Raw genomic sequence first — 10,919 nt, 5'->3', positions numbered from 1 at the left:
TGCATATCATTTTTAAGTCTCGACCTGAGCATGTGCTGTCGCTTGCAAGCCTATTGTTAAGTAGGGGGGTCTCCTACCTAGAGCTGCGGTGCCCACGGGAGAAATCTACGTGCTACCTTGTGGTGTCTGAAGCCTGTTGCCTGTCCGCCTTCTGTCCCCGTGCCGGTGTCTCCCTCCAGCCGCCGCGGTAGAAACGCTGGCGGTAGCGGCTGGGAGGGGGACTACACTCTCCAGCAGCACCTGGGGCAGGGCGGAAGTTGGAGACCACTGGACGCGCCTGGAGGCGCTTTAAAATCGAGACCGCCCCCCGCGTCGCGGGACCGCGCGCGGGCTGAGCCCGGGCAGAGGGCGGGCCGTCTGTGGCCGTCCGGGGCCGAGGGAGGCCGGGCCGGGCCTCCCCTCGTGGTTCACGAAAGCAAGACTGACAGCAAGACTAAGTGTAAGACATTAATCTTCCTGCTTCACTAATACTACTTATTATTGTTACTGTCTTGCTCATAGATTTTGTATATTATCGCCCCCCTATTAGCCGTGTGCCAAAAAATGTCTGTCACATCGCCCGTACAATCAACTAAAGGCAAGAATACATCAATGGGAGGTCCACGTAAAGGGACATTAGATCACTTCCTGGCTAAAGCTGTTTCGAAGTTAGATCATCAAATAGCGGACACAGAACGCCGCCTGTCTTCTGGTCTACTTTCCAACAAACGCTCATCTCTGGGCCTTATTCAAACGATCCCCTCCCCTACACCACAACCTATGGCCAACATGTCTATTCAAATCAGTGACCCGGGCATCCCTCTACTCCTACAAGATCAGTCGCTGATAGTGGACACCCCAAGGGAACTTGTGACCACCAACATTAACGTGGACCCTTCCCCACTTTCCACCCTGGAAGAGGTTCCACCAAACATGTCACCTAAAGTAAAACCAAGTTCTAAGAAAAATAGCAACCCTCAAAAAAATTCAAGACCTGGGGTCACAGTAAAGAGAAAGCGGGGGGGTGAGGGTATGAAAGGCAGCCACTCAAAAACACCCAGATTACACTCTAGCCCCATACAAGATAAAAATGCCCAATTATCTTCTGTGACTGACCCAACTGACGGTTTAATTCAGAGGATTGAACATCTTGTTAAATCCCTATTATTGCCGTTTTCTGAGAGAATTAAAAGGTTAAGCGAACAATTAGATACCTTAGCAGCAGTATCTTCTTCGAACACCACACTACTGAAAGATTTGGTCATCCTCCAAACTGCTGAAAGCCAGAAACCTCCTGGCACTACCTCTCTAGGGGATCCTTTACCGCCATCTAAAGCCAATATACAGCTCCTGGTTAAACCCGTAAGCGCGCCAACTCCCACAGGAGAGGGGAAAAAATTAGCCCCCCCTAACATTTTAGGACGTAAAACTACTAATAACATCAGGGCACCCTCCCCGAATAAGCCCTTGAAAAGAATGGACGAGCACATTGATTTACCACCTGAGGCGGCACCCTACGTTGTTATACTCACAGGAGTACCAGAATTGACATCAGGAAAGAAAGAGGGGTTTACAGAACTTAAAAACAAAGTAATCTATTGGCTAAGTAAGAATAGACCTTTGCCCCCCAATATTAATGGCGAGATTCTATTCGTGAGAAGGCTGACCTGGCTAGGGTGTAGGCCCAAAGATATAGAGGGTGATATCGTAACTATTAATTTCAAAGACCGAAGAGCAGTAACTCATATAGCGGATTGGTTTCTTGAGAGAGGAGGGGAAGGAATATCAACTCGCGTTTTGAGTTATTTCTACCCCCAATCTCTCCTTACCCCCTGTAATAATAGATCCACTCGCAAAACATCTAGAAATGTCAGATATCCTCCACTGCCTCAACATCCCAGAATATCCAGCCGTCGGATGGACTTCCTTCCTCTTCCACCCCTTCTAGACAGGCCTCACCCCTATCAACACCAACGTACATATAATATACCTCAGTACTCAACATGGTCTGTTCCTGTTACAAATCGCTTCGAGGTATTGACAGATCTAGATGATCTGGATTGACAGATGGAAATTAACCCGGAAGCTTATCCTCATGAAGCCCCTACTGTGGCACCTAATTCTCACCCTAAAACTGTAGGCCCTGGCATGGATGCTTATAACCATTGTGATCAGGGAATTTCAATCAATGAGGTAATCAATGATCAGGTTTATATTAATCCTGATAAATCATATACTGGACTCATCCCCCAATTTGATTCCTTTATTGATCTTAGTTCCCTTCTCATCTTAAACTCAACATGCAGAGATAAAATTACAAATGATCCCCCAATGAGGAAGACATTGGCTGCCCAAAACATTATCTCATGGAATGTTGCAGGTGGTCTTAACAAAATATCGCATCAACCTTGGCTAGACATAGTGACCAACCATAGTATTATCTGCCTCCAGGAAACGTGGGCTGTAGATGAACTGCATATACCAGGATATCAGACCTTTCATGCACCTGCACAATTAAGCCCACAGGGGAGAAACAAAGGAGGCTTGACCACATATGTCTCTATAACACAGGGCATAAAAGTTATAAGACATTTATTTACTGAGTATTCTCAGATTTTAGCAATCAGTTGGGGTCATGTAAAATTTCTGACCCTCATTAATTTATACAATAATATTCCAATTAACAGCCTAGAAAGCCAGATCGATAAACTTATGCAGAGTGTTAACATTCCTAAGACCCAGAAAGAAGATGAGTCCGTTCTGATTTGGTTGGGCGATTTCAATTGCACAATTTGCCCACATGGTTCCAAAGGCATTTGCGGCCTTGGTGAACATAAGGATGATAACCCAACCCATTTTGCCCACTCTAAACTGGGTAACTTTTTTAACAATATGCTGTTCCATTTTAACTTGTCTTACATTAATGAATTATGCATCCCAAATATCCCCTTTCAGCCAACTTTTCATGGGCGGGGATGCAGCTCACTTATTGATTTCACCCTCATATCCTCAACTAATGCAGGGCTAGTTTGCGATTGGGAAACGCATGATGTTTTCTTCAGCGATCATTACCCAATCTCCTTCAATTTAAAAATTACAAATACCCATCAGACTTCCATAGATAAGTTCAACTATCAACCTAACATTAATTTAGCTACAAAAAATGGCTACTCGATAAAATGGGATAGGGTAAATCCCGTAGACTTCCTATACAACTTAATGGAAATCTCCCAACCAGATATACTTGTCTGCCTAACAGAAACAGAGGAGTCATCAGAAATCATGACTTCCTTTTTAAAAATTCAATCTGATCTTAAAAAACTGTTAACTAGAGAGCACCGAACTAACTCCAAAAATAGTCATGGTTGGTTCAATAAAAGTTGCACTAAAGCACTACAAGCTCTCAAAAGGGCATTGCACGAAACTAAAAAATCCCCAGTTGAGATGCGCAAATCCAGAAAATCGTACAATTTGGCAGTAAAAATGAGGAAACAAACACTAAGGAAAGAGGCCTGGCTGGCCCTAATCGAAGCCTCCAAATCTAAGGACAACACAGCCTTCTGGAAAGCGGTTAATGCCCCCTATTTACAGAATAATCAGACAGACATTATAGACATAGCCATAAATGGGGAAACTTGGGTGAAGCATTTTAAATATTTATATGATAAAGCTGAAAATTTTAATTATGGTAACCCTCTGATGGATGGGATATTTATTCAACAACCTACAACTTTATTGAATTTATTCCCGCTAGGCATAACTTTTTCTTGCCCGGAGATCACAAAGGCAATCAAAGACAGTCCTTCAGGCAAAGCACCTGGCCCGGATGGTGTTCCGACAGATGTATATAAAGCTGAGATTGATCTTTGGGCTCCCTTGCTAACAAATGTTTTAAATCACTTTAACCGACATGGGTTTCTACTGTCTTGGTCTGAAGCCATAGTCGTTCCAATTTTTAAAAAAGGAGACAGAAACGACCCCACTTGCTACCGGCCAATATCACTTTTAGATGCACTAATGAAGGTAGCAGCTCGGGCAATTTTAAATAGAATACAACTTTGGTCAGAAGAAAATAAGGTGGTATCTCATCTACAGTATGGATTTAGCTCTGGTAAAGGCACCATAGAACAGAGTCTAAACTTGGCCTTAGTTCTATCAAAATATACCCAGGCAAAAAAGGGAAAACTTTTTGTTACTTTTGTGGACCTGAGCTCCGCTTTTGATTGCGTGAACCATGAGATATTATGGTCCATTTTATGTGAGATGGGTATAGATTTTAACATCCTTCAATTTATAAAAGCATTGTATAGGGACGCAGGCGCCAGGGTATGCTTTGGAAACAAAGGGGAGTGCTCTGACAAATTTTCCATTAAGAGAGGGGTGCGGCAGGGGTGCATTCTAGCGCCCCTGCTTTTCACCCTAAACATAAACTCTATTGGCAAACACCTAATGGAATCACAATATGATTACCCAACGATCTTGGGAACTCCGGCCCCACTACTCCTCTACGCTGATGATGCTGCCATCATGTCTCGAACTAAGATTGGCCTTCAGAGGGCTGTCCTGAAATTTGCAAATTATATGAAAGAACGAGGGCTAAAAATTTACATCTCAAAAACATACACGATGGCCTGTGGTCCCGGAACAAAGAAAGCGCCTTGTTCAATCTTTTTAGACGACAAGAGGATCGAGACTACAGACCAATTTTCCTATCTTGGAATAAACTTTGATAGGAAGGGAAACTGGCATGTAGCTATTAATGCCAGAAACTTAGCCTTCATTCGAGCAATAGGCGCCCTGAAAAGGTTCTCAGCTAAACTAGGTGGCAGACCAGTGAAAGAGCTGATTGAAATTTATAAAGCTAAATGCATTTCTACTGCCACTTATGGAGCTGGTCTTTGGGGCATTGAAAATTCACACCTGATACAAAAAACAGAAAATTTGTTCTTACGCTATTTATTAGGAGTTTCCAAAACAACAGCAACTTATTTTATACATATTGAGCTGGGCATGCTGTATATCTCAGATGTTATTAGAATTGCGCCTATACTATTGTGGCATAAAATTTGGGTCACGTCCGAGACCTCATTAAACAGAGACTTAATCACAGACTGCCTTAGTCTCGACGGATTAACTAACCTTAAATGGCATACCTATGTAAAAAACATGTTGACTGATCTTGGTCACCCTGAGTTCTTTGCGAGGCCATCAAGTATGGAAATGGTGTCCAGAAAAACGTTAAGAGAGTTGGCTCTCAACCATCTAACAGTCACTGATTTCCAAAAAATAACCACGCACGAAGGGCTTCAAAGGTACCTCTTAATCCAGCCAAATTGTTATGCCCGAATGTTACTGACCCGTCTCAGATTTGGTAACTTTTTTCGTATGATTACATTTCCTGCCTGTAACATTTGGTCTAATGAAATTTTACCATGTCCCTGTGATGACATTTCTGCTCAATCAAACATTCATTGTATTTTATTTTGCAAATTGTATCAGTTGCCTAGGGGAGCTTTTCTGAAACCAATCTTAAAGGCTTGGGGAATCCGTACTTGCAGACTAGCCATGACTAGGCTACTACAACTAGAAAATGAACGTATTATCTCTGCAGTAACTAGCTTTCTAAAATTGGTCATCAAATTTCGGAACTCAATGCAATCCTCCTAAAATGCACTTTATGTCTCTGATCATTTTAATCTTTTTATCTGTTTTTATTTGTATCAAATATGTATTGTACACTTTTTTTAAATGTATGCTTTTATGATTTTGCTCTGAAAATTGAATAAAGCTTTCTTGACTGACTGACTGACTATTGTTAAAAAAAATATATATATATATATATATTAAAAAGGGCTTAGAACCTGCTTGTTACTTTCCATTGGTTGGCTGCAATGCCACTTATTTCCTTGCTTCTCATTGGTCAGGGTCTCCCAGTTTCATTTTTTTAAATTGAGAGTTCATTACGCAATTACAATATTCAATTTTGATTGACACATTTCATCTGTAAAACATAATCAATAAAATGTATTTTAGATGTAACGGTGAGGGTGATACTTTAAAAAACTCATATTGCACATTTCCCCTTAATAACGTAATTTATCTACTGGCTAACTTCCTATGGACTTCCAGCATTTCTCAAACTTTGTGTATGAGCCCGACCTTAGAGCGTAGCGTCTGTCCAGCTCTCTAACTTTATGCAGTTTAGACTGCCAGCTATGGCCAGTAGGTATGTTCTCACTTCGCCAATTCTGGAGAATTAGTGATCTCGCCACTAAGGCCAGCATATATAGACCTTCCTCTTGAATGTTGCTGACAGTTATGTTTGTGGAACATCCAAGTGTTGCAAAAAAAAATTTTGGCTGAGTTTTACATAGCGCGAACATGACCCGAATACAATCGGGTATCAGAGCGCTTTACATAACACCAGTTACGTTACATGAGGACACACATTCATTTTTTTTTTTTTTTGTTAGGCACGGGTAGATTAAGTGATTTGCCCAGAATCACAGGATGTTTAGCGTCATTATCGAGACTCGAACCCAGTTCCTGCAGGGCCGAGGTCGAGCGCCCAAACCGTTAGGCCACCTCCTCTCCCCTGTATCTGTCGATAGCTATTGTGTATCCTAGCTTCATTCCACTGTATTTTTCGATTTCTTCCCAGAATTGCTTAATTTTTGGGCAATCTCTAACAATGAAACAGTTTCATTTTCTGTTCATGTGTTTGTCCATGCAATGGAGAATGGTCCAAATACAGCCTCCTTCATAACCATAGCCAGGGTCTAACCACCGGCCCCGTGCTTCTGGAGATACTTTTTTTATTTTTTTACTTTACTGCTAGCACTCCATAAAAAGAGCATGTGCTTGCAGGCTGTCTCCCTGACCGTTGCTTCCCACCTTTACCTCTTGATGTTGCTTACGCCCTCCTGCCCCCTCCCCCATAGATAATTTCACCGTCCCCCTCCCTCCTCCTATCATCCGTGCACACCCCCTGATAGCTGCATTTGTATGTGTGCTTATGCAGCCCACACATTTGAGTGCAGTGTCATAGCCCCATTGATATTGCTTCTATTCTTGTGCTGTGTGTGCTTGGCTGAACTACCCCATCAGCTCAACACCGCTTTTCTCTGCCTTATTGCGTCTGTGTTAGCCTTATGCAATTTGTGTGAGCATAAAATATCTGGAAGAAAGCAATTGTTGTGTGTTTGATCCTGCTTGGCTCTACAAAAGCCTGCTGTGGGTCCTAGTGTTTACGCCAGGCGCGCAACACCCATTGGACTCACGGGGCTTCAGCCCCCCCCGTCGTGTGTGGCAGCCCGGGATGAGACACCTTCCCGGGCAAAAAAGAAGCCGCACCCGAGCACTTCACAGGTCTTTAAAAGACCATTTGCATGTTAATGAGGCCTCGCTGTTGTTTCAGCCCTTCTAAGAGCCCCTGCAGCTCCACTCTGCCTATTGCTTAAAGTTCAGCCCCCCCCGAAATTTTTGCTCAGCCCCCCCCCCGAAATTTTTGCTCAGCCCCCCCCCGAAATTTGGCTCTAGTTGCGCCTCTGGTTTACGCAGACCAAACCTACCACCAGGATTAGTAACTTTTGCTACTGGGAATTCTGCACTTGACTCCTACTCTGTTGGTAAAGCAACATAGGTTCCACTTGCGTCCAGGGATACAAGCATACTAGCTGACCTACATCTGCTCCACCCATCCTTGCTCTACCGGGGTGGACGGCAAGGCATCTCACAAGCCATCTGGGGACTGGGCGGCTTATCAGTCCATCGAGGTAAAGTCACTGCCAGGCCAAACACGTGGATGGAGGTATGGATACAGTCCGTGACTAGGCAGGCAGTGAGCACCCTGCTTTGCACACTGCACATGGGGTGATGCTGCTTCCACTGCATTGTGTCAGGTGAAGCAGCTGGGTATTGTGTCGCTGTTTGTGGTTCTGATAAGTAGTGGTGTCTGCCCGAGAGCAGTGTTACCAGAGAACCGTGTCTTACGCCAACACCACAACAGTTGTACACACATTTGAAACACACACTCTATTCATGCAAATCATAAAGTGGACATTCACACATAAGCCATACACATTTTTACCAGGTCTCACTCCGCCCTCCATTCCTTGCTCAGACCCCGCCCAGTCTTTCTTTCCTGGACCCTGGCTGGTTCCATCCCTCCCTCCATCCCTTTCTTCTGGAGCCTTCCTCACCCCTCACACAGACTAGATCTGTTGTCCACCAGTCTACTTAATGGCCTGATCTCTTTCCCTCCATCCGCAGACCCCGGCCAGTCGTCTCTCTCTGCCTCCCCCATTCCTGGAGACAACTTCGTACCCCAGTCTACAGATGCACAGAGCGAGAGCTTGTGAGGTCCATCCTCTGGTAAATCCCTGCCAGTCTCAGTTCTGCATTTAGTACGTCTTGGTAGCTCTCATTGATGCAGCAGGTGCAATGGCACCGGTCCCCACAAGTATGAGGGACCCACTGTGCCTTATTTATGTCTTTCCTTTACTGCTCAATAATGGTCATAGGGGTCATGACTCACACCAGCGGATTTTTAATACCTTGCGTTCTTGTTAAACCTAGGGCACAGGCGCAGGTGCATTAATCCACTAAGCTTTTTGCCGCTGTTAGGAAGTGAATGGGTATCTTTGGAAGTTTCTAGAGTGTGACCGAAAGGGATGGGGAGGAATATGGGAACTGCGAGCAGCTCAGCTGAGTTGTATATGCTTTTATTGCAATTTCTTTTTTTATATAGCACTGTTTGCTATTAGCTACTCACACTTTGTGCAGCAAAAAGAGTATCTTTGCAAGAAGTAAGTGTGTTTTTTTAAGACTGGAATAGAAGTAGGGTTTTTTCTTTTAAATAAAAAAAAAAAAGAATTAGAATTTGGAAGCACTGTCCGTCATTTCAGCCTCAAGGAGTTACGTGTCATGTCAGTAACACCTACACTAGACCAGAAAGCTATTTAATAAGGATTTATAGTAGCGAAGGAGCTTTAATTCCCACTGACATCCCTCAACAAGTTAATGCAGCCACTGGAGAGATCTCGCAGTGCATTACTTGTAGGTAATGTATTTAATTACAGTCAAGGCCTACTCATTTGTTCATGCTTCCGAGGTCGATCAAACAAAGATTAATGCCCCGATTACTTACCGGTAATCTTCATTACTCCGAGTATAGTCTTCCTCGCAACATGAGTAACGAAGTGAGCTTCAGCTCCACACCAGAACCCTCCAAAGCAAAAAAGTTAGCCTCCCATGCCTCCCATCCCTTCCCAATATGGCCGACCCATTACACCCTTGACCTCTACAAGAGGCGGGCCAGCCCAACCCATCTGCCTGAAAATACCAAGCAAAAACATGAAGCCAATAGCCAGACAGGGAGGGAGGGATGGGGACTCACGTGGCGAGGAAGACTATACTCGGAGTAATGAAGATTACCAGTAAGTAATCGGGGCGTTACCTCCTCGTAAGTCTTCCTCGCCACATGAATAACGAAGTGAGCACATACCAAAGCCAAGAGGCTTCATGGAAACTCAAGAAAACAAAGGACCAGAAGGGGATGCCAACGAAGCAGGCAAACCCAAAAGACCAGACGAGTGGAAGGACCACCCGGCCCGGAACAGACACCAGGAGGGCCGAGAACCCAGACCCCGAACCCGGACCCCAGGACCGCCAGGAAACCCGCCCAAACCAACAACCGAAGGAGGACAGAGAAGGCCCGGAGGACAACCCTACCACAGCGACCCAAGAAAAAGCCACAGCAGGAATAGATGCAGTCCGACCGCAACACAGCAACACTGCACAATGGACCACCAACAGCGAGAGAGATGAATCCACCCGAGGACCAAAGCAGCGGAACCAGACGAAACAAAACAGACTGGCAGGAGCCGAAAGTACGGAATGAGGCCCAGAAAGGAACCCAGCACGCCATCCGAACAATAAAAAAAACGAAGGTCACCAAAACCCCAACGGCAAGGAGACAAACAGGTGGGACATGGACCCCAGGCGCACAAAGGGCCCCCCGGAAGGGAGCATGACACCAATGAGAGAACCCAGGCAGGCACAAGGCAAAACAGACCCAATAGACTGCAGGAATGGCCCGGCCCTCAAGGGATCCCAACCGGCCAACCACGAAAAAGCGGAAAGCCCATCAGGACGCCCACGGAGCCCAAAGAGCGAAGCGACCAGGCCCAGGGCCCAGCCACCAGAAAGAAAGCGTAAGCCCACCAGGGGCCACCAAGCACAAGAAAGCAAACAGAACCCGGCAGGAGGGGAATGCAGCACGGTGGAGCGAGACCGCCCCGCCCAGGGGCCAAGCAAACTGCCCCAAAACGTTCTACAGGCAGCAAGCGAGCCGCCGAAGTGAGCACCCAGGAGGTCATACAGCCAGCCAACAACCAGACCCAACCCAGCCGAACAAAGACGAGCCGACATGAAGAGGAGCGGACAGGGAGGCAAGGCCACAGGCAGAAAAACACCCAAGGCGAGAAGGACAGAAGGGCCAGGTGAAACGACCCCAAGCAACGCCAACAACACCAGGGAGCAAACCCGAGCCAGCAGGCCCCAGTGCCCCAAAACCAGGGACAAGGAAGAAGAGGACACAAAATCCGCACAGGAAGTGCTGGGCCCCACCCGGGGAAGGAGAACCGGGAAAACCCAGCAACCCCGGAGAAGCAAGGGCACCGTTCGAACACATACCAACATGGGACACGTCAAAAGCAGAGACAGGAGACAAACCCCTGACCCGCGTGAGCCAGTGCTCCCAGAAGCACAATACGGACAACTGAGCAAGAGCTCCCAGGTCCAATACCCGCAGCAGTAGAAACCAAGGGAGAAGCACCCAGGCGAGCACCCCCAACGGGCCAAATGCCCCGACAAACAAGCCCCGAATTCACGTAAGCAAAAGGACCAGAGGAATGCGCAAAGCTGGGAGCTCGGACGAG

Source organism: Triturus cristatus, chromosome 5_1 (assembly GCF_964204655.1).
Source record: "Triturus cristatus chromosome 5_1, aTriCri1.1, whole genome shotgun sequence".
Classification (NCBI taxonomy): Eukaryota; Metazoa; Chordata; class Amphibia; order Caudata; family Salamandridae; genus Triturus; species Triturus cristatus.
This window is presented reverse-complemented; position numbering follows the sequence as displayed.